The 24462-nt window shown below is 35.4% G+C and overlaps 1 protein-coding gene across 45 annotated transcripts in view; it reads left to right on the forward strand.

Moving 5' to 3' along the window:
• PTPRD (protein tyrosine phosphatase receptor type D) overlaps positions 1-24462 on the forward strand; it is a 1187151-nt gene that overhangs the window by 357968 nt on the left and 804721 nt on the right. The gene's annotated exons all lie outside the window — the stretch shown is intronic.

The raw sequence follows: 24462 nt of genomic DNA on the forward strand, positions 1-24462 counted from the left end.
AGTACTATTTTTACTTTTACTGCTGGAACTTGCAGAAACTACATTCATCCATGCAAATATCATGATGTTTTCCAAAAATGCAGATGTATTTTTAATGAAGTACTCTTAAATTTAACCCATCCACTGAACATGTTGAACTTATTGACCGTATTTGTATATAGGACAATTCATCAGTTTGTCTAGAAAGTAATTTTGAAAAATAAAACCACCAAATTTTTTTTCCAGGGCAACAGGAGCACTTTATTCCAAACCCATTAAAACTGATACGGGATGAAGTAATTAATTTTGTTGTGTTTTTTTTATTAATGTGATACATATTAATAGAGAAAGTGTTAAATAATTTTTTAAATTTAGTAAAATAAAAGGAATCCATAAATGGAGAACTAGATGGTCTGGGGAAGCCAGAGGAGTTAATGACACTTAGAACACCGGAGAACACTGTGTGGTCAGCAAAGATATTTGGTATTTATTTTTGTACAAAATAGCTTTTTTTTTTTGAGGATATTCTGAGTTTGAGAGTTTAGCTATTGAGTTTAGTACTATGAAAATTGGCAGTAAAAGCATGAAATGATTTGATAATATTTTTCCAGGTTATTTCTTAGAATAGAATTCTACCTTGAAAGTATACATTTTCTTGGTTATAAAAAAATGGATTATCATAGAATGATAGAATGGGTTGGTTGGAAAGGACCTGAAAGATCATCCGATTCCTGCCTGTAGCAGGGATTTTTCCACTAGACCAACTTACCCAGAGCCCCATCCAGTCTGGCCTTGAACAACTCCATGAACAGGGAGCTCACAAACTCTCTGGGAAACCTGTTCCAGTGCCTCACCATCCTCACAGTAAAGAATTTCTTTCTAGTATCAAATCTGAACTTCATCTTGAGGCCAATCCCCCTTGTCCTATCACTATAAGACAAAAATCCCTTTTATGTGTCTTCCATAATATAACACTGAAGTGTTAAGGAACACTTTAATGGGAAGTAAAATTTTTCTCATGTGTTCCAGTCTGCTATAGAGAAAAAATCCAAAATCTTCTTGGGTTCTGCCCACATCAACTGCATGCAAGAGTACCTACTTCAGTCTTGATCTAAACTTTCTTATTATTAGTCACACATTTTTGCATGCTCCTTTACTCCTAAAATCTACATTTGTAAGGGAAAAGTTGACTACATTATTTATAAAAAACCTGTGTATAGTGGAATGATACCGTGTTTTTCTGTGTTTGTGGGAATGTAGTACATTTCATTTGTGTTTTGGGTACCTGACCTGAAACTCCTGGTATGTGATTTTAAGAACTTTTGGATCTTCACATGTGTACTAGTTTGAAAGCAAACCAATGGGAGATCCCAAGTCAGAATTACAGTTTAATAGGAAAATTAAGATAAAGGCAATAATACAGAAACACTGGCCTAAACTGACAGTCAGTATACGACCTGACCCTGTGGGTCAGGGTGGTGGTAGCAGTCTGATTAAATGGTGGCTGCAGTCCTCCTGAAGTGATGGATGTGGTTCTGTTGAAGTGGTGATTCTGTAGAAAGGTCTGCTCTTCCTCTGAAGGTCCAGTGGTGGTTATGTAGCTCCTGTCCTCTGGGACTCCAGTAGGTAAGGGCTGGATGTGGTGTTCCAAACCTCAGACTATATCAGACTATATCCAGTTAGGAATGCTTGGTTTCCCCCAAGTTTCCTTGGTTTCTTGGTTACATTTCACATTGTAACCTAAGACAACATGGCAAATAGAAAAGTCTATCCCCTTTTAATTTTTAATTTTGACTTCACACCTCTATTGATTACACTAAAGAGCTAGAGCTGTTTTACAGCAATAGAAATTATATATTCATTTCTACATGCACTTTAAAAAAACCCCCAGTCTCCATCTTTTAAGTTAGATTTCCCAAATTATTAAATATTTTCACACTGAAATCCCTGTGCATGTGTTCTCCATTTGCAAAGTTTGAAAGACAGAAAAAAACTGGTTTTCAGTTTGAGGAATGTAAATTAATTTTTGGTGAGAACATAATATGATATGAGATATTAAGAGTAAATTAATGAGATAATTTGGTGAAAAATAATTTTCAGCTTACTCCAAAAACTGAATGGGGCATGCACAAGATTGCAGTCTGCATAATAAACAATAAGTCCAAAAGAAAGAGTTAATACATTTCTGCTCAAAGAACACCATAGTCTGGGCTTTTGAAATATGCTGGGTCTATACAAAATAGCAAACTATGTTGTATAAACAAACAGCAAGATACATTTTGGGTCTTGGAGAACAATTACACATAGAAATTATAGTGTTTGGAGGTAAATTTGTATAGTTCATCAAAAAGGAGCTGAGTTTGCTTGGAGCAAAAATGTTCCATTTTTTCATGGAATGTTTTCCACCAATTCTTTCTTAGAGATTTAATTCATTAATTGAGTTTTCTTCCAGTTTAAAAATGTAATCTGATATCTCGCAAATATGTGAAGATCAAAATAAATACTCAAATTATCACTTCAATGAAAGCACAAAAAGAAACAGTTTAACTAATTTCATTGCCTTTTCTGTAGGTTTAAATACTTGTGCTACAGATTTTTTCCAACGTTATACACACAAAGTAATAATGGTCCTTATGTTTAGAATATAAGAACAAAAGATTATTCAGTGCTACTAAGGGATTATGCTTTATGCACAGTTCACACAATTTTGTGGTAGGACTCCCTTTCAGAGAAAAAAAAAAATTCTATTCCAGACCTAATTCACGTGCATGAATTTTCTAGGTCTATACAACCAGTTTAAAGTAGGTCTTCTCTGCTGGACACCATCTATTGTATCAATCAGGTTGAAGGGGCATAAGACTCATGGATTTGCTTGCAGGAAGTTTTCTCTTCTTTTTTCGTTCTCCCTATTTTTCTCTCTAGTTGTTTAAATATTTGTTCAAAAATTACTTTTCTCATTAAAAATTCTGTCTTTTATTTTCATATTATATTCAGGTACTGGTTTGGGTTGGATTTTTGTGGAGTTTTTGGGGAGTTTTTTTTTTGGTTTTTTGGTTTGGTTCTTTGGTTGGGTTTTTTTCTATGTGTTGTATGGTTTGGTTTGATTTGGGATTTTTTAATTACTACCAGGCAAAAGGCTTTGTTTTGCTGCTGGCATTTTTTTGCATGCTCATACACTTCTGACTACATCTGAATCAATACCAAAAGAAAACGGTAAAAAAAAAAACAAAAACCAAAATCCAAAACCAAACTAAAACCAAACCACAAATTATTTCTGTTAAAAATTCCTTTTGGATTTTCTTCCACATTATTTCAGCAAATGCACTTGGTGGCACAGATGCTTCCAAGGGAATACAAGTTAAGCAAATGTTGGAGAATATTGACTAACAGTGAATTCCAGATGAGAAATTGTGAAAAATCACATATGATGCCTGATACAAAGTTTTTCAGTCACATAAGCAGTAAGATAAAGTCATTCAGTTCAGTTATAGTGATTTAATGATCAAGTATACATTGATACTCATTGCATATAAGGATACTCCTTTTTTAAAAAATATATTTATATTACTGAAGTAAATCAAAGCCACTTATGTGTTCTGAGATTCGATTTTTATAGGCCCTTAAGAAAAAAGTTTTACATAGTAATAATATCAATTACAAAATAAATAAATCGGTATATATATAGATAACAGGTGCTTTTTCATCAAACATTGAATTTGCTGCAAAATATTTACTTAAACTCATGTTGTTCAGTATCTTCATTGTCAAAAACTTATTTGAAGGAATTTTATTTGGAAAGTTAAAGAACAAAATGTTGGGATAATTAGTGTGAGTTTATTATTATTTTACTTAGGGATGATCTGATATAGTTCTTAATGCTTTTGATAAAGGTAAATTACTTACTTTCAGTTTTGAATTTGCCAGGCAGTGTGGGTTTAAATTGTTTAAATAACAGAGTGTTGCAGAATTTTACTTTTAGACATTTTTTTGAATGCTTTTGGAATCATGCATTCTGTCACAGAGTACAATGGATTACATTTGTCTTTTCATCTAACTTAATCAAAAGACTTCTCTGGCTTGCACATACAGTTGCCAGTTGCATGCCACAATTCCATTTCTCTCTGCTGATAGATGCACTGGGAAAAAAAAAAAAAAAAGCATATGGATTTAGGTTCCATTTAGTTGTTTGGGGTTTTTTTCTTCATTCACAAGTCATATATAGTATACAGACTTGAACCGCATAACGAAAGCAGATGTTGATCAAAGACTTCCATACAGTTTCACGGATATGCGAACATAAGATTTGTTGTTGCCCACCCAGTGTTAAACCTTATGGGTACACTGCCTTGTACTCTGTCCCTACAACTTGAGAGAAATAAACAGTGAGGTAATGATGGTGCAGTTTAAACTTAAGGTTAATTTTCTTTATGGAGTGGGTTAAAGTTTAATTCTTTACTAGCACAGTGGAAACCACATAAAATGCCAAAATGTCAGAACACAAGCTGAGTGGGAATGTTTTTACTTTTAAAGTCCAGATTAGCCATAAGGTGGCAGTGTGGCAACTATTTTTAACTGAAGTGGGAAAAAAGAGAACTGAAGCTCTTAAATTTCCAAGGTGTAAAAAAAGTAACACAGCAACAGTTTTCGTGTTTGGGAGATTTTTCTTTTTTTCTTTTTTTTTTCCTTTTTTATTTAAATATGTATACCTGAAATGACTTAGGTGGCTGAAAGACAGAAATTCCTAGGAGCGAAATCTCATTTGCTAATACCTGGCTTCAAGCAAAGAAGGTTTCTGGCAAGCTATAGTGGAAATATGTAAAAATATGTTAAATACATATTCTACAAAATATTAATCAGACGCAGGATGAGACATTTAGTTATGAATATGTTACATGGTTTTATACACATTCCTTAAGAGGAAGTTCATTCTTTTCTCAGAGAAATAGCAGTTTGTTAAAACATTAGGAGAGCAGTTGTGTCCATATGCATATAGTCACATAGATACACTCACACATGAAAACAATTCCAAAAATAAAACACATTCAAGCAAACTGAACTTGTAAATTCACAAACACCATCCCTCTGCTGTCTTTCTCCTATATCACCTAAGCATCTTTCCTAGGTAAACACTAAAGATTAGACAAAAGAGAAGTGGGAATTTTTAGTGGATTCTTCAGTGGTTTGAAGTATGTATCATCCCAGAAGCTTTTAAAACAAAAAATCTTGTAAAAATATTAAGTGTATCACCAAAGTACATATGGAGGAAAACTCAATCCCTGTTTTTCTCAGATGTTTTCAGTAGGTTTGATTTCATTTCTGCAGTAGAAGCACACATATAGAAAGCTTTTGGCCGTTCCCACTTAATTCTCAACATGCAGATGGATAATGAAATATCTGGATCAATACCAAATGTTCAATTTAGATACAGACCATTTAGTCATATGAAGTCTTTTCCTTCTAAAAAATATTTTTGATAAAGGCATGCCTTACAAAGCTCATAGAATTTCAACACAGAAAAATATCTTAATTCAAAGTTAAATTCAAATATATTAATTGAAAATAAATTGAGAGAAAGGAAAAAGAGAATAATTTAATGTTCAGAATTAAGTGCATTTTTTTTCTTTCTCTAAAAGACATTAGTGATAATCACTGATTTAATATTTTAAGTGAAATTGTCATGCTTAAAACCAAGTTCCAGTCCCACACTTGCAGTGAATTTTTCCTTCTTATCCTTTGGATTAGCAGTTTTCTTGTATAACTGATCTATACAAATCAGACAGTTACAAAAAAGCAAACAAAACCACACATTTGACTGTATTTAAACACTTTACAGAAAGTTTATAAAGGCCAACAGAATAGATTTTTTTTTTTTTTTAATTCCACAAGGCTACTAACAATTAATGACTTCTTCAGAATTTCTTGTCAGCTATGAAATTTATCTCTGGCAATATAAAACTGTATTTGCAAACATACGAACTTTGCAGTTTCCTTAAAAAACCCAAAACCCAACAAAACAAGCAAACAAGAAAAAGAAACAAAAACCCCATGTATTACCAGAGAAAAAATTACAGAAAATATATCTTCCCAAGGATACATTAATGCTGTCTTAAACTCTTAGATAAATTTTTATCTGACAAGTATTAGATGAAAGACATCTAGATGTTTCACCTATAGAATACTGGTATGGTTTTAGTAAATAAAAATTACTTGTTTCGACCACTAAGTAGTAAGTAGAAGACTTTTGAAAGTACATAGGTATGAGTAAAAAAGCTCAGTGGGGAAAAAAAGTGAGATTAAAATGAGATTAGGAAACACCAGCCACCTATTCCACCTTTCAACCCCACCAAAAATCCCCCAAACTCAAAACCAACCAACCAACCAGCTGCCTTTTTGCACATGTAGCTTTAGAACAGATGAGAAATAAATTAAATCAAAAAAAGAAGAATATAATTCACCACTAATGCAGGGAGCATAAGATACTTATGCAGATATCTTATGCAGTTGCATAAGATACTCAGTAGTTTAGCTGTCTGAATTAACTGTTGAAAAACAGACCATGTTACTCTTAGGTTTGCACCAGGGTTTTTTCACTGGAGGACTTCTCTTTTGGGCCCTGAAAATTGCAGGTGGAGGCAGGTGGCAGACTGCCTGGGTAGTCAGGTCTCCAGACCATAAATATCCTACAGCGCTGAACTCTTGTCACCCCACCACAGGAATGGATCTGCCTCCTGCAGCCCTTAAGCTGCTCCTCTTGCTGCAAGGCTGCTTGCATCTGCACATCTCTCAGTAATGAGCAGCTGTTCACCCCATGCAGGTGCCCAGGCACTGGCAGAGAGTGCTGCAGGGGTGGCCTCTGTGGAAAGAGGCTGTGGGGCTGCCCTGTGCTGGACACAGCTGGTTACAGACACCTCCAATGGACCCACCAAAAGACACAGCTGAGACCCTCTGAAAAGATGGTAGTACCTGGGCAAATGAGTTCATGGTGAAAATGCTTTTCAAAAAGGGCAAAGATGCTGTATAGTCAGAGGCAGAAAAATTAGTGGGAAACATGAGGGTGAATATTACGGACAGAGAGGGAAAGGGAGGAGCTACTCCAGGTGCCACCATAGATATTTCCCTGTAGCCAGTGGACAGATGCACAGAGTGGAGCAGGGAAAAAGGGGAAGATGCACCAGAGACAAACCACTCTGTCCTAACCACACCTACTCTGCCCAAACATACCCTTCCAATTCATTGCCTGGGGAACCTAGAGGAATCAGGAGTGAAAATGGAAGTTTAGCTTGAGAGAAGTGAGATGAAAGGTGCTATTTTAGTATTTGTATTTGTTTCTCACTACTTAAAACTATTTTATTGGGCAATAAATTAAACTTGTTCTCCCCCAAACCAAGTCTCTTTTGTCAATAAGAGTAATTGGTGAGTGATCTTCCTGCCTTTTCCTTGACTCATGAGCTTATTTCATCTTATTCCCTTCTCCTATCCTTCAGAGGAGGGACAGTAAATGAGCAGCTGGGTGGATCTTGACTACTTGCCAAGGCTTAACATCACAGCAGGCTTCTCAAATAAAGCCTAAATCTATCACTACTACTGGTCCATTTGCTTTCACAATTTTTCGTCAGTTCAATCCTGTCATTTGCCTCTCTTTCGTCATTAGAGGTAGAGGCATGAGTCCCAGGTACTTGTGAAATTTGACCTATTTAAGCAGCACTGTGTCATCCTCTAGGTCTATATAGGACCATAATATTTCTCAGTCATTTTTTGCTTCAAGTTGGTACACATTTTTCTTCTCATATCATCCACATCTCTTGCTATCTTCTATATTCCTTATACCACATCAGATCTTTCCTCATTTATCTTCTGTTTGTTTTGTAACACCTTATTTAGAATGTCACTTTTCCCAGTGACAAACTACACTTCCTCTACAAAAAAAGAAAGAATGAGAAAATTATCATTATGTAAAAGAAAGTTGGAGGGGAGGGGAGGCATGGAGGGGAAGAAGAAGAAAACTGAATTTTTTTGCAAGAGTTCACAAGAGAATTGAACTGCAGTGAACAATGCTGCTTTCTTTGGCCTAGCTTTGGGGATCTTTTGTGCTTAATCTCTTAGAATTTCGTCTTTGAAAGTTCTGTTCTCACTCTGCAGATTCCTAGACACTCTGTTGACATTCCTCTTTCCAAGTCAGCCAAAGCTAAAAGAAAACACTGTTTGCAAGAGTAGTTTTTTCTTTCTCACATCACAAAAAACATATGAGCCAAAAGCACAAGACTTTTTTTATAGCACGATGTGTTTTGGGGATAGGTGTATCTCAGAACATAGGGATGATAATAGGTGAAAAGTGGGTCATGACAAAAGGAATAGAACAGAAAATTTTCCAGGATATGATCTTTCACTTTTTTCCCTTTTGTCTGTTCAACACATTAGTAATGAAATAAATCTGTTTCCTCAGGTATTGTCACCTAGACAAACAGAATTCTGATGTGGGAAGCCTCTCCTGCCTTTCCAGTCTGGATTTCATGTCACTGATTGTGTTCAAATGGTATAAGAAATTAGTAAAGCAGAGAAGCATAAGCTCTACCCCATCTGTTCTTGGTACTACACTGTCTTACAAACGAGCATAAGAAAACAAGCAAAAAATCTCAATCTCAATGTGTTGAAGAAAGGAATAAGAGTAAGAAAGTACATGAGTTTGAATAAAGATCTCAGACTATTTGCATTCTTTTCAGAAAAGGTATACTTCCCTTCAGACCCCTTGCTGGCCTTTCTTCTTGTCTTCACAGTTAAGAAGAAAGAAACAAACTCTTACTGAATAATTTAGCAATCTGTTTGAAAAGCTATTCTGTGTTCATCTACCAAAATACAGAATGGAGAGAACTAGCCCTGTGCAAGTCCAATTAGCTTCTTGCTTTTTACAAGTTCTTCAGCCCTGAGTACCCTTTGTGCCAGCCACAAATAAGACTGTTTAAATGTTTGTGGTTTTATTATATTTATAGTACGGCAGAGTTAAAATATTCGTAGGCTATTCAGTGATCAGTTGTTAATTTACTCTATATTCTTTGCCTCTTCCCTTTGCTCCTAAGTCTTTGTTTCTGGGAAACATATATTTTTAAGAAACCTTGGCTATAGTTGACTTTCAAATATATGAGAAGGAATTGACAACCATTTCCAACTCATTCTTCATGACACTACCAGTCATGAAAAAAACTTGACATCTGCTAGGGAGGCCTCCACATTCCCAAGAATTATTATGCCATTTCCAGTATAGGAACAGTGTCTGTTACTGTTTTTTGCAGGAAAGCTCTTCTACTACATTTTCAATCCCAGGGCTGATTCAAGAAAAAATCTAACCACACGCCCATTTTTGTCTAGGTCAATCTTCAAGGGGCTTTCTAAGCTGCCCATTAGTAACTGGTATTTGCCATGCCCGAGTTTCACTGCTGCAAGATGGGATGCACAAATGTACCTCTCCCCTGAGGGAGGTATTTATTTAGTCAGTATTTCTGTGGAGTAACTATGAGTTTTTTATTAGTGTTTCAGAGAGTGAAATACAAAGATCAAGAGTGGCACAAATTTCTCCTAGCAATGTCAGTAGGAGAAAAACCTTACTAACTGCATGGAAAGAGGAAAGAGAGATGCCTTAGAATAATTAATAGCAGATCTGAAGTCTGTTATGCAGTAAAAAATCCGTAGTGAGTCTGAACCATGCTAGTCCAAAATATATGAACAGCCTCTTACTGTCCAAAATGTGAAGCTGCTATGAATGCTTACGAGCAAGGCACTCACCTAGTTCTGCAAATTACTAATGTATCAAAGTGAGATCTCTTAGCCTCAATAAATGAATTGCAAGAATTGCTTCAAAAGTTTACAAGATTTCAATTATTTTAGTATTTTTACATATTCTTTTATATGTGTTGAAAGGATTTATAGTGTAAAAAAAAGAAACTAGTGAAAACCATCTTATCTTGACAAGTAGTTTATTTTTATGATCAGGACATCATATTATGCTTGAGTGGACTACGTGCTGTGAGCATGTTGTCATCATCTGAGGTAATCACACTGAATTTTAATTTTGTTGTGGGATGTTAATTTGGAATTTTATGGCCACCAAGCACATGTTTTGCCTGAGAAGACTTAATCGGATGATACTATTATTTAGCATATTATTTCCCATGGGCAAATTAAGCTTAAGTGTTTATCTCTGTGGATCCTTGAGAATCTAATAAACTACACTGGGATAAGATAGAAGATAACAGTAATATACAGCAAATCACATTTCAGTTTCTTCAAACAAATAAATAAATTCTGATATTTGAAGAAAAAATCATTAGACGGACTTTCAAGTTTGACACTGAACCAGTTAAATGTTTATGTAAGTAAGCTTATACAGGGCTTAGTACTACCTTAATTTGAACTAAAAAGGAAAAAAAATCTCCTTTTGATATGCAACAATGGTATTTTTGCAGCCTTTAGCTGTATTCCTCTACTAATTCAATGAAATCTGGGATTTAGCTGATGCTATATTTTAAAAAAAATTAAATGTTATCTTTGTCTATTTCATCCAAATTTAATTGTTTCAAGCAAGCTGATGAAAGGTATACTTTTGTGATTTTGTGAAAATCTTAATTGTCAAAGGAAGAAAACTTCCTTCTGAAGCCATTAGCTATAAGATGTGTATGAAGACATGAAAATTTTGTGAAAAACTTAAAAATCCCAAGAAAATAATTTGCCCAATGTAATTTTTACATGTTAGTGGGTGGCTTCTGCATTTAAGCTCACCTACCAAAGAAAGAAGCTTTTCCAAGGCTAATTCCTAATGAGAGGAATTACCAAAACAGTCTCTTACTTCGATGAACACACTGATCACCCACCATCTCTCATTAGTCTTTTGTTGTCAAGGACAAAGTCATTCTCTGCAATTTATTTATTTTTCCTCCTAAGACATAAGTAAGTAAGTAAGGAGAAAATACAGATGTAGGAACCAAATCACCAAGAACAGTGTAAAATAACATGTTTAAAAAAAAAAAAAAAGAATTTGGAAGAAATCAGGTTCTTTGCAATTATAGATTTATTATTTTTAAATGTTCTGTGCTCCTTCCTTTAAATAATTACTTGTATCTTAAATTTCAAAGAATTTTTCTAACAGTCTGAAATTAATTTTAGTAATATAGCTTAAGAGCCACTATCTTATTTACCATAAGTTTTAAAAGATTCCCTGTGTTACTTCCCAAATATTAAAACAGTCAAAAATACATTTTTTAAAAATGGTATATGGTGTTGATTTCTTGTCTAGGTATCTTTCAGCAAAAAGATTTTCAGGTTCCAAACTGACAAGGCTATTCTTGCTTGATCCATTTTTTGTTTTATTCTACTCTTACAGTGATTAAAAATAATTTTTTAACCTTCCTCACTAGGAGGTTAAAATCCACTGAAGTGGATTAACTACACAATGGTTCACTCACTCCCGTCTTGGTTAGGGAGGAGAGTCACAGCTCTACCACACACCTCTTCAGTTGGACAGTGGAGAGAAAATATAATGAAAGAAGAGCTCATGGTTCAAGATAAAGGCAGGGAGAACACACAGCAATTACCAACATGGGAAAAACAGACTCAGCTCAAGGAAGTTAATTTATTACCAATCAAAAGCAAAGAATAGCAAAATAGGATAATAAATAAAACTAAATCTTAAAAATACGTTCCACCCACCATTTTATTCTTCCCAGACTCAACTGCACTCCCATACTCTCTACCTGCTCCTTGCTAGTGGTGCAAGAAGGGGGGGTCGCGGTCAATTCATCATATATTGTTTCTGCCACTCTTCCTTTGTCACACTCTTCCCCTGGTCCAGTGTGGGATCTCTGTCATGGGAGACAATCTTCCCCAATTTTCTCCAGTGTGAGTCCTTCCCACAGGCTGCATTTCTTCATTAACTGCTCCAGCGTGGGTCCTTTCCATGAGGTCACAAGTTGTGCCAACAAACCTGCTCCTGAAAAAGCTACTATCTCCATGAGGCCGTAGGTCCCACCAGGAGCCTGTTCTGGCATAAATTTCCCACTCTTTGGGCATTCCCCTCCTCCAGCATGGGTTCCTCCAGGCGCAGCAGGTGAACCTCTGCTCTGTGGACCTCTATGGGCTGTTGGGGCACATGTCTCACCAAGGTCGTCACCAGAGGCTGCAGAGGGATCTCTACTCCAGTGGCTTCACTTCTCCTCTTCTCAAATCTGTTTTCCCAGCAGCACTACTGCTGTCCCCTGTGGGCTTGGCCCTGACCAGCTGCAGGTCCATCTTGGAGCTAGGTGGCACTGGCTCCATCAGACACTCGAGAAGCTTCTTGTAGCTTCCCAGAGAAACCACTTCTGTAGCCCCATGCTTCCAAAACCTTGTCATGCAAACCCAATGATGATAATAACAATGATAATAATTATCACTATTATTATGAAAAGTAGGGAGAGAAGAATAAAACATAAGAGAAACAAGCAATGCACATTGCAGTTTATAACTTCTGTGCAATCCCCAGCCTATCCTCAAGCAATGATCAGCTTTTCCTGGTAAACTCTTCCCTGTTTATATGCTATACGTGGTCTGTGGCACGGAACAGCCCTTTGGCCTGCATGGATCACCTGTCCTGTCCATGGTTCATCCCAGATTCCTGTAGAGTTCCTCAGTTGCAGAAAATGAGACACAAAAAGTCCTTGACTTAGGATAAACACAACTTAGCAAGAACCAAAATATCAGCATGTTATCAACATTCTCCTAAATTCAGCTAAATCCAAAACACAACACTGCACCAGCTATGAGGAAAAAATTAACTCCATCCCAGCCTATAATATATAGCCTCTTAAAAGTAGATTTAGCACCAGTGCTAACATGAGAATTGCTTGATAAAAATTAAATTAAAATAAATAAAACTCATATTGGTTTTGAGGATTATATGGCAATTCTGTAAATTCCATAACTGATCATTTTTTGTACATTTTTGAGTATCATTTAACAGAAAACCTGAATTGTGGAATAAATCCTTTTTCTTTTTTTACAACTCAAAACTATTAAAAATATGCCCCCAAAACAATGATATTTTCTTGATATCCAGCATTTCTGTGAGCAGTATTGTACTTGTGTATCTCTGAAGTGAGCTTTGGCAGGAAGGAGAAAAAGAATTTCCTAGTGGTTAAGAATGCTTTAATGTATCAGAAGCCCTACTTTGTATAATTTGCTAACTGTAAGACAACTGTAATGAAGAGAAAATGTACCAGTGTAATAACTTGACAGCCACATTTATCTATAAAGAGGGTTGTTTCATATCAGATCCCACCTTCAGCGCTATGAAAATGTACTATGATGGAAAGAATTCAAACACAAGGAGTGAAATCTCCAGAACATGATTTCTTTTTTTTAGATATCCACCTAACAGTGTTCTGTATCATTTTCCAGTTGCATAGTCACAAATCTTATGAAGTAGCAGGATGACTGGAACACTTTATTTCTTCAATTTTAATAAACATGTAGTCAGGCCCAAGAAGAGTAGTGTAACATTTAAATCACCAGTCCAAAGTCATATGTAAATGAACACATATCTGAGTAAAGATAGTGTTTATAATATAATCATGCTGACCCAAATCAAATAATCTGTTCCTTCCTGGTTATTTTCTCTTTGGTAAATGCTAAATGCAAGATATTGAGAAAAGTACTCCAAAAAATCCTGCCCAAATTTGAGGCTTCCATGCCAACTGTCTTTCATGTCTGCATACAGAAGAGTTCCTTCTTAGCTGAAGGTTGCTTCTGTCCACCATTGAAGGATTCTTAGAGGGTTTTTTTTAAATTTGCCATGATCTAAGGTGCCTTGGGGTTTACCAGGATCCAGTTACAGCAAGGACAGCTCTGGGTGTTTTCATTCACTTTCTCCCTGATGAAGTTTTCTAGAGCTTCCATTGATTTGTGAAAGGCATGGTAATTCTTTTCTGTTAGTAAAAATCTGCCTACATGGAGTATGTAGCCATATTAATCTACCATGAGACTTCAGCCCTTGATTACATGCCTTGATGGGGTTTGAAAATACTACCTTATAACCAGGAAAAAGAAAGAACCAGTAATTAGACAGAACAATTTTCTGAACACCTTTATATTTGTATTCTTCTGGTATTCCTGAAAAGTCCTTTTTTTTTGTGTAGCTTTTTAAATCCAGATAAGAAAAGAGATAAAATAATCTAAAAAAATCAAAACAAACAAACAAAAACCAAAACAAACAGAATTTCAGGGCCTTTTTCTCTCTCTCCCCCTTTTTTTTTTTTTTTTAATTTCCAAAGGAGCATTTCTGTTTTCCTTCTCACTGCACATTCAGAATATATAACTATGCATCAGGAGCTGATGATGAGACTTTTCACTTTCTGGCAGAAAAGAAGAAAATTAGAAAGAGATTGTGAAAATGTTGGGGGATGACTCAAAAATAAGCAGAATCTGAGATTTTTTTTATATATCAGGACATATCCACTATCTATGGTCATCTGTCAGAGAGAAGCAGTTCTGGTTTTCCAGGAAAAGAGGTGAATATGCAGATATGAATGAGTTAATTTTAAACCCTTCCTCAGTTATGTAAATGCACAAAATGTAGTGCCACTTTCTATTCTTATTACAATCGTGAGACTGTCACTATAATTGATTAATTTTGTGCCATTCTTTCCCGGTGATCTCTTTGTCACAAGAATGAGCTATCACAGAATTTTAATGCTGATTACATTTTAGTTTTCATAATGTATTCTCATTTTCATTCTAGTGACAAAGGTTGGCACAAAATCAGACCATATTCATAACAAAGACTGCAAAAATAAAGCAGGAAACTGTATAGAATCCATCTTCATGACAATCTCAGAACAATGAGAACAGAAATATCACAAAACAAAACTCTTTGTTCTTGTGACAGTCTTGGTATTGTAATATCACAATACTCTAAAATGCATTTCTGAACCTTCTGTATTGGATATATTAAACTCATTGCACTGTAGATATCCTTCACAGTATTTTAAAAGGAGAGAGTGGGAGAAAAAAAACTTATATCAAAATGTGATTTGTTAGAAATAGTTACGGATAATGGAAAATACCTCTTAGCTGTTTGTTAATTCCTAACTGCTAATTCCTCAGTTAATTCCACTGAGTTACTGGCAGGATGGAGTGGGAACAAACAGGGAGGAAAAAAAACAATGGTTGTTTTCCACAGAAGCTTTACATCACAAACTAGCTGTTTCTTCCTGGACTCAGTGTTACTGCAATTATTTGATAGACTACTAATATGTGGCAAAACTGGGAGTATCAAGAAGAAGAACATTCAGTGAGTTAGAAATAATGGCTGTTTATAGAAGTTATGTGTTGTGAAGTTATGAATTATGCATATTATCCAGGTTCTCTTATTTCTTTTTTCTGTGTATATTATCCCAGTTTCTTGATGGTCTCCTTTTAAACTGACCTTTGCCATGATACTTCTTCCTAGTCCTACAACTTGGCTGCCTTGACTGTATTGTCAATAGGATTTACTGGTTTTAATACGATTATGAACTTGTGGACTTTGCTTTCAAAGCGAAGGGAGTATGTACAAGGAGAGCACATCGTGTCCCTTCCTAAAAAGAGGCTCCTAATAAAGTCCTGTGGAAATAGATCCTTTACAACTGTTCTTATCTTTCTTCTTGACTGTAGGGAATGAGAACTTTCACACCTACCTACATTCCCTGAATATATGAGAGAGTATGGGAAATGACTTCTGCTTTGTTCACTGCAGCCTCAGCTGTGACGCTGACTTGGCTACTGTGTCTTCATATCTTCTCCTCCCTGGCTGACTTCGCAGCATCCAAAGACAGCTCAAACAGTTCTGGTGTCCTGTCAGGTGGTGGCTTAATACCCCTGACAATAACACGATTGCCCTAAAAACACTCACTGCCATTTAAGTCAGCATTAGCCTGTAACTGAGTTCACTTGTTCACAGCAAAATCCTCACCAGAACTTTTGGAAACTTCTAGAGTAGAATTTACTGTTACATGAACCTATCTCTTCTGAAATGGAAGATGATTGATCAATACCATCCACAGATGAAAAGTGATTTAGTTCTTGAAAATCACCCTCATATGGAGGGATTATAATAGTTGATGAGTCTCAACATCTCTCTTCATTATACAATAGAGTTGGAGAGTCATATCTGTCATGCTGATCATATGCTTCTCAGTTAAAAGGAGATAGTTCAAGACTGAAACATTCAACTAAAGTATGGAGTTTCCATGTTAGGGTGTTTTGTTAAGGAAATTTACAGCTGTCAAGGATTGCAGAAGAGCCTTTTCCTGAAGGCCTGAGCATCTACTCCTTAAAGTCATCTGCACTGCAAATTCTGTGGAAAACAGACTAGAAATACTGCTTGCAGAGTGGGCATCCTGCTTTGGTTTTTGACCATTCCTGGACAAAACAGAAACAGAACCTGTGGAGTCAGTGATCTAGATAGGCAACATTATCAAATCTGTATAAACAGATAGAGCTTCAGAAACCAGAGATGCTGTAAAAGAGATATCAGGTGTACTGGCTTTGCCTGGAATAGAGGTAAATTTCTTCATACTATCTTGTATATTTTGGATTTGTGATGAAAACAGTGTTAATAACCACTGGAATGCTGTAGTTATTGCTGAGCAGCATTTACACAGTCTCAAGGCGCTTTCTGCTTCTCACACTATACCATCAGTGAGGAGGCCGGGGATTCACAAATTAGTTGGAAGTGATACAGCTGAGACAACTGACCCTGACTACAAGGATATTCCATACCATATCACATCACACTTAGCAATAAAAGCTGTGAGAAGAAGCAGAAGCAGAAGCAGAAGAAGCAGAAGAAGAGGAAGAGGAAGAGGAAGAAGGAAGTGGGGAACATTCTGAGTTATGATACTCTCAAGTAAATGTTATTCATGATTTAGCCCTGCTTTCCTGGAGATGGCTGAACACTTGCCTGGTGATAGGAAGTAGGGAATGAATTCCTTGTTTTGCTTTGCTTGCAGGTGTACCTTTGCTTTATTTATTAAGCTGTGTTCATCTCAACTCGTGAATTTTCCCACTTTCACCCTTTCAACTCATTCTCCCTCTAGGGTGAGTAAGAACAACTCTGTGATACTTAGTTGCCAGCCAGGGTTAAGCCACAACAATCAGAGAATCATAGAATCTTAAGATCATAGAGTCATCTTTGGTTTGGATTTGAAGCTTTATTCAAGATCATCTACTTCCCAGTCCCACTGCCATGGGCAGATAAACCTTTCACTTCAAAGCTGGCATCCAATCTGGCCTTGAACACTTCAGGGATGAGACAATCACAACTTCTCTTGGCAAACTGTTTCACTGTCCCACTACTGTCACTGTAATGAATTACTTCTCAATATCTATCCAAATTTCTCCCCTTCCAGCTTCCATTACCCCTTATCCTGTCACTACACTCCCTAAATAAACGGCTCCTAAATCCAGGCTTCTAGAAGGTCTACCCAGAGCCTTCTTTTAAACAGTCTGAATGGCCCCAACTCTCTCAGCCTGTCATTACTGGGAGGTGTTTCAGCCTCATCCTAACGACACTCCTCATAGAAGTCTATATGTTTGCATCTGGTCCAAATTGTATTAGCTTAGGGCAAAATGTTGTTGTTCATTGAGAACTTTTAGCTGCTGTGAAGTCATCTACGAAGATGAGACAGAAAGATTATTCTTCCAGAAGGAAAATAAGTTTAGGGTATAGACAAAATAAATGACAATTGTTTCAAGGTTTAAAAAGCAAATAGTAGCCAGCACTGAGAGAAGATCAAAAAACAACACTAACTACTTTGCTTGGACCCTAGGAAAAACACCTTACAAGTGTAGGTGTCATGACTAAATTTCATCCCAATACAAAAAAGGAAAGACTGAAAAATATCCATGCTTTGGAATTATGTTTCTAGAAAACCTGCTCTACCCAACGAAGTAATCATCTGCCTTCTCTAACAAGAGCAAGACTGTCTTTTCTTCATTTATAAGTAGAGGTTCTCATTTGCAGCTCCACCTCTTTCTGGGGAACACAGTAGACTGCAGGATCATATATTCACAGAAGTCCTAAACCAGATGTTGTCTTACGAATGCAGGCATGGCAGAAATAGCAACAGACACCTCTTATCCCCCAAAACACTGGCATTCTTTCCATTCTTAGAAAGCCAGCCTTGACCCTGGTGTTTGTTCTTTCTGAGTTCCAAAGAGTATATTCTTTTCTTTTTAGTTCTACTTTGATCTTGTCCTACTGATCCTATTTCTCCACTGTACTCTTTCCCTTATGCAAGGTTCAGCAGCTGTTTCGTCTCTGCAGACTCTCTGCAAACCTCCTCATGGTTTAGGCACATCAGCAACTAGTTGGACGTGGGTCTTCTGGGCAGTTCTCCTGGCAGTCAGAACTCTGTAGCTTCTGTATTGCTTGAGCAAAATCACAGAATAGAATGCATTTCCACAGAAAAAGATGTATTGAAAATGAAGAAGAAAAGAAACACATGGACATAGCAAGGCTTATGGTCAGACTAGATACAAATTGCATTTTTAGGTGGAACTTGAATTATACTGGCATATGTGAAGACTAGAGATAGGCCTGGCTCTTCTTCACCATTTTTAAATGAGTGAAATGGTTCTGTAAGATTCTGATTAACATGTGATAAATATTTTCAGAAGAAAACAATGTTTACATATTAAAAATACTAGAGTTAATTCCATCCCTATAAAAAACAAAACAAAACAAAACAAAAAACCCCACAAAACAAACAAGCAAACACAAAAAAACCCCGCAATCAAACCAAACAAAAAGACCCAAAACAACAAACAAACAAAAAACAAACAAACAAACAAAAAAATACACCACACCTAAAAACCAAACCAATAAAATATTTAAAGTAAAGTACCAGTTTTAATGTTCTTCTGGCCCTGTACTGTTCATATACCACCTTGCTCTGCTTTATTGGGCCAACCACATTAGCTACTACTGGTGGACCACACATAGAGATTGTTAGCCTAGGTGACCTCCAGAGATTCTTTCCATCCTAAATTGGTCAATGGCATTATAACTATAGCAGAAACACCCAGATGTCATTCCTACACTCATCCTCAGTTATATAGTCAGACCATCAGTTGTACTCTAGCTATGAATCTATTTTAATCTTAATTTAGGTATCCATGTTAAGCTCAAGAGCTATGAGTTAGTGGAAACAAGTGACCAAGTCACTTATACAGAAGTCTTCAAGCCATCTTTTGCAGCAAGTAAAGAATCAAGTTGCAGCTGCGTGCTTAAAGCTGGGAAAAAATGTGCCATACAGACATACAGAAAATGCACACGGACACAGACAGACAAAAGCTGTGGGTTTGTGCTCAGCAGTGAGTGCATCTAAAATGGTGTATTCTGTTGTGTGTGTAATCTCTCCTAAATTGTCCTTCATGCAAACATCACTGGAATGTCAAAACATTGGAAAAACTTAACATGAGAAGCAGTTATATCACAAAGAGTGAAGCTGGTCCAGATAATCAGTATTTGGGGTTGCATTTTTCACATTTAAAGCAGCCAAGAATACAATTACACACAAGCAGCACATTTCATTAAAAAAAGGTACAGCAAACCCTACCTAAATATTAATATATATATTTGGAAATGTGTGGGAGAGGTAAAGACATTTTCACAATTAGAAAAAAACCTTAAAACAACAGCAAAGCTAGTATCTAAATTGAAATTGTCCACATGCAAGATTTTGACATCCAAATACTTATATTCATTACATTTTTAAAGCAGTCATAGGAACCAAATTCTCTCACCCATTCAGGCAAAAACAAGATGCTATAGAAACATATGAATTTCTCTAATGTCTATTCTGTTTAAAAATCTTTAATTTTCTTCTGGTAGTAACAGTTACTGTTACTGAACCCTATAATTTTCTGTTTCCATAATTAAATTTAAGACAAGATTGAATACCTCCTTTTTATGATATCAATGGTGGATTTTTAATTCTGTTTATGAAACCTTATCATTCTGTAGTTTGGATAGATAGGTTTTAGGTAACATATTTCATGTGACTAATAAATAATGCAATTAATTACAAGAATATGTTGTGCATTAAACCTCAAATATACTGTATTTCCTAGTAAGCAGTTTAAATTGTGAGCATGGATAAGTTAACAGGAACAAAATTATTTTGTGAAATCTTGCTTTTACCTGGGTTACATTTATGTAAAAAAGAGTTTTTAATCTTGCAGGATTATAAAGAATTACTGATCCTTCTGTGAAGTCAGGAAAATACCCAACGTGTGACTCTCAGTTATACCCGTCATATTAACCCTTGGATGCAATAATTGAAGGTTATTTTTCTGATAAAATGAAAACTTGATAAAAGATACAGACCACAAACATGCTTTAATTTTAATTAACAAATAATGGATAATATAAACAACGTCTGGCTGTCTGGAAGTATGATTGCTAGGTAAAGGAATATTTTTATTTTCAAGAATAGCTGCATATAGAATGATACCTCTTCATTCTGCAACTTTCTTTTGACCAGAAAAAGAGGTTTTTCATATTTATAATGAATTTTTTTTATGTGTAATATATAAAAAAATTTTGCAGTGGTTGTAGATGTAGTTCTTTTATGAAATTTCATGAAACTTTGAAGAGATTATAGAGTATTGATAACTAATGCAAATAAAATAACCTTTATCATATGGAGATATCTGTGAAAGATACAAAATTGAAGTGACAATTGCTAAAATCTAATTTGCATGACTTGAAATTAAAACAGAGTTAATAAAACTAAAATAAATCCAAAAACAAAATATTTTTTTTTAATTAATGTGTCATCTTCAATAATCTCAAATATTAGTCTCTCCTTAGTCAAAGGTCATTATGCTTAAGATCTTAAGGGTCTTTTAATTATTGTATTATTTTTATAATCTTCTGGTATTTACAATCCTTTTGTGCAGAAAAAACAAGTCCTGATAGTTAAATTTATTTTTTCTAGACCGAGTGCAAATAACTACATGACTGAAGGATTTATGACATTATTATCAATATTCTTTGAAGAAGTTTGTTTTCAGTACCCTTTTGGATTATTTTTTCACCTCTGTTGCTTGGTCTTTTAACAGCCTTTTTGATCCAATACTAATGCAAATTACATTGTCAAGTTTTGTGACTTTTCTGCACTTATCACTCAGCTATAGCCTAGATTCACAGATATTTATTTTTATTTTATTTTTTTCTTTTTAATTACTAATGGATTTGCAGCTAACCTATGGCTTCAGCCATGGAAAGTTGCCTTCAGTATCATTGATGTATGCATTGTGCTGATAAGTACCGTGGTTCATTTTCCTCTTGGGTAAGCACAGTTTAAAAAAAGGCAGGGGGGGAGAGAAAGAGAGAAACTCTCAGACTAATAATTACCTTATCCTGAGACAAGGATGGCAAAACACACTAGATTGCTTTCTAACATTCAGTTATGTGTAATGAAATATGGCTGCTTCAGGACAAAAAATATGTGATAGCTTCTGTCATTTTAGTGTTATTTCACTGAATTCCTCAAAACTGCATTTCATTCAGCATGATCAGTGTGATAATATTTTAATTAAAGGGCAAATCTTGGCCTAATGATGAATTCTTTCCTGACATCAAAAGGACTGTCACTTGTATTCTCAGGGTCATCATTTTATATTAAATTTTAATTTGTTAGTTCATCAGTGTGAACTGAGTGTCCTAATATGTAAAGAATCATTTGTCATGATTCAGTGATCTAACAAGACTTGTTGAAAGGTGAACTGATTAGTAAAAATAAAGAAGATATCAACCTTATGGAACATATTATGAAACAAATTTTATATGCAAGAGTACTTGCATTACATAGGACAGGAACTACTGTTCCTCTAGGTATATATTTTGCTGTATCACATAAGATTTTATCTGTTTCATGATCTGAAAAGGAAAAAAAAAATACACAACTATTTAATTCCTTGCTAGAGAGACTTTAATTTAGCTACAGTGGTTGGTGCTGTACAGCATATAAATATTTTCTGATTTTATTATAAATGGATTACTAAGATCTAAGGTAGACCTGGCCAGATAAGTGATTAAGCTCAGAAATTGTGTATATCTCAAACTTCTCCAAGAAATGGAGTTGCATGTCTACAAGTTTATAACAGTTTAAATAGTTTTTGTCTTTAGCATCCTATAATTCCTTTAGAGCTAAAAATTAAAAAAGAGAAATGAATCCACCAAACTGGAGAAACATACTGATAGGTGGCTGACTAAAACTAAGAGATTTTAATGTATTTACTTTTAACATAATTTAGTTTTAAGAAAAATCATAGCTAATATCTTATTATCTTGCTAAAAAAATCATGTAAATCTTTCTAAAAATCCACCTGTTGTTGAGGGTTTGCTGTATTAAACATTTGATATATCACATCATCTGTTGACATCACAAACGTCACAGATAGTTTTACAGCTTGCTTCATATGCAGATTTTAAAAGTGCATACAACTGAGCATTTCAGAAATAGTAGCATTCTAGACATATTATTTGCTCAAACAACTAGATCTTGAAATCAATATCTCCTCTATTGTCTTTCATTTTTATTTGCATCATCCACAAATGTAAAGTTGTCTTTGTTTGTTTTAATACTTACAATTAAAGTGGGTTACAGTAAAACTCTGTTTTAGAAACACCATGTTCACATTGGCATTAGAGTTTGGACCAGGCTTTTGTAGTGAATCTTCTTTTTCCACTGACCAGGGTTCAGTTCACTTTGTGTCCTAGGACTACAAAAAAAGATGCCTTCTGGATGAAACTGAAGTGATAGATCTGCTTCAGAAGTGCACACAATATAATACAATTGTTAGTGAACATTAAATACTGAGTTCCAGATGGGAGCTAATTTCAGTTAAAAGCCTTGAACCATGTAAAATTTGGATGCTGGGTCCTAGCACAGACTGGGGACTACCTCAGTGTTTTATCACATGGCTCTTAACACGCTTGTGTTGCACCAGTTTTCAGCAAGTGAATTTGAATTTTGAATGTTGAAATCTAACTCTAGAATATAGGAATACTTCTTTTAGGTGCTCTGTACATTTGGGTGGAGAGCTAAGCAGTGAAATTCACCAACACCACACTAAGAAACTGCCTGTAACTGGACTATAAGTAATGATAAGAAAAAATGTGGTTTTACACTGGATTTTCTCTAACGTTTTAATGTTATTCTTTGATTCTTTGCTTTGACTTTTCTCCCAAAAATTTCTGAGACATTTCTCCAAGTAATTTTTTTTATACTAATAGCTAGCAATGCTGATTGCACTTCCATCCCACTCCAGCTATATCTAGGTAGAGAATATTCATTCCTGATACAATAAACTGTCCTAATTCCCTACATCGTCTGGCGAAACTTGTAAGCACATCTGGTTTGTTTTCAGTGGGAGAGAAAAAGAAGATGTTGACTATTGCGGCCTGAGGTTCTGCTCATTCTTTCCTATGCAAACTGTTCTATTTTGACAGAATTTAACGACAGCAAGAAAACAACAACAAAAGGCACTGCCATCCTTTTGGGTCTTGTAAAGAGAGTTCTTGATTCAAGACCTCAAGTTCTTGACTTGAGAACTTTGAGTTCATAAGTCATGAAAAGTTCATAAGTCATGAACTCAAAGTCAGCTGGCTCAGAAACACATCTATTAAAAAGTAGTTTTACAAAATGATATAGCATGAAAAGCAAGCATTGGACAGAAGGTTATCCTCTCCTTGCAACAAGAGGCTACTATGCTGTGTGTGGCATATTTTGAAAGCGTTTTTGTCCCTTTGTCATTTACTCATATTACCACTTATATGTTTGTTGAAGCAAGCTTTTTAGTCAGCTCTTTACTGTATATTCCTTCAAGTAAAAAATTTTCTTAACAGATTTTTTTTTTAATTCCTTATAATAAAGAAATAACTTTGTATAATCTTCTTTAAGGAGTTCCTCTCTTTCTTTTGTATATACTGTGTCAATCAAAACCAACTTCCTATCCCACTGATATTAGCAATGTCTCAAGATTCAGGTTGAGAAAAAGAATCCCTGGAAAATTATCGTGCTTCAATCTACAATTCTGCAGGAAGGAAAGCATTTGCCCAAGATACGGTGAAGAAAATTCCATTTCCTTTAGAGGACTGAGTCTGTGGCTTCTGAGATACTTCCTCAGAAGGAAATAATGCTGAAACTAGAAGCAGTAAAGATAACTGTGCAGCAGGAAAAGCTTTTTAATGTTCTGTACATTGCCAGGAGAGTTAAGAGTCCAAACTACCTGATGAAATAATCCTTGTCAAGTTACTCAGGGAAACCAGTAAATGCACATAAGTCAAAAAAAAAGCAATTATAAAACAGGGCCATGCTTTTGGTGATGAAGATATTGCATAGTTACATAGTTGTTTTACTAAATTTGAAAGACTGGAGAAAGACATAACAGTTAACTGGTTATGACTGG

The sequence above is a fragment of the Corvus cornix genome, chromosome Z (genome assembly GCF_000738735.6).
Source record: "Corvus cornix cornix isolate S_Up_H32 chromosome Z, ASM73873v5, whole genome shotgun sequence".
Classification (NCBI taxonomy): Eukaryota; Metazoa; Chordata; class Aves; order Passeriformes; family Corvidae; genus Corvus; species Corvus cornix.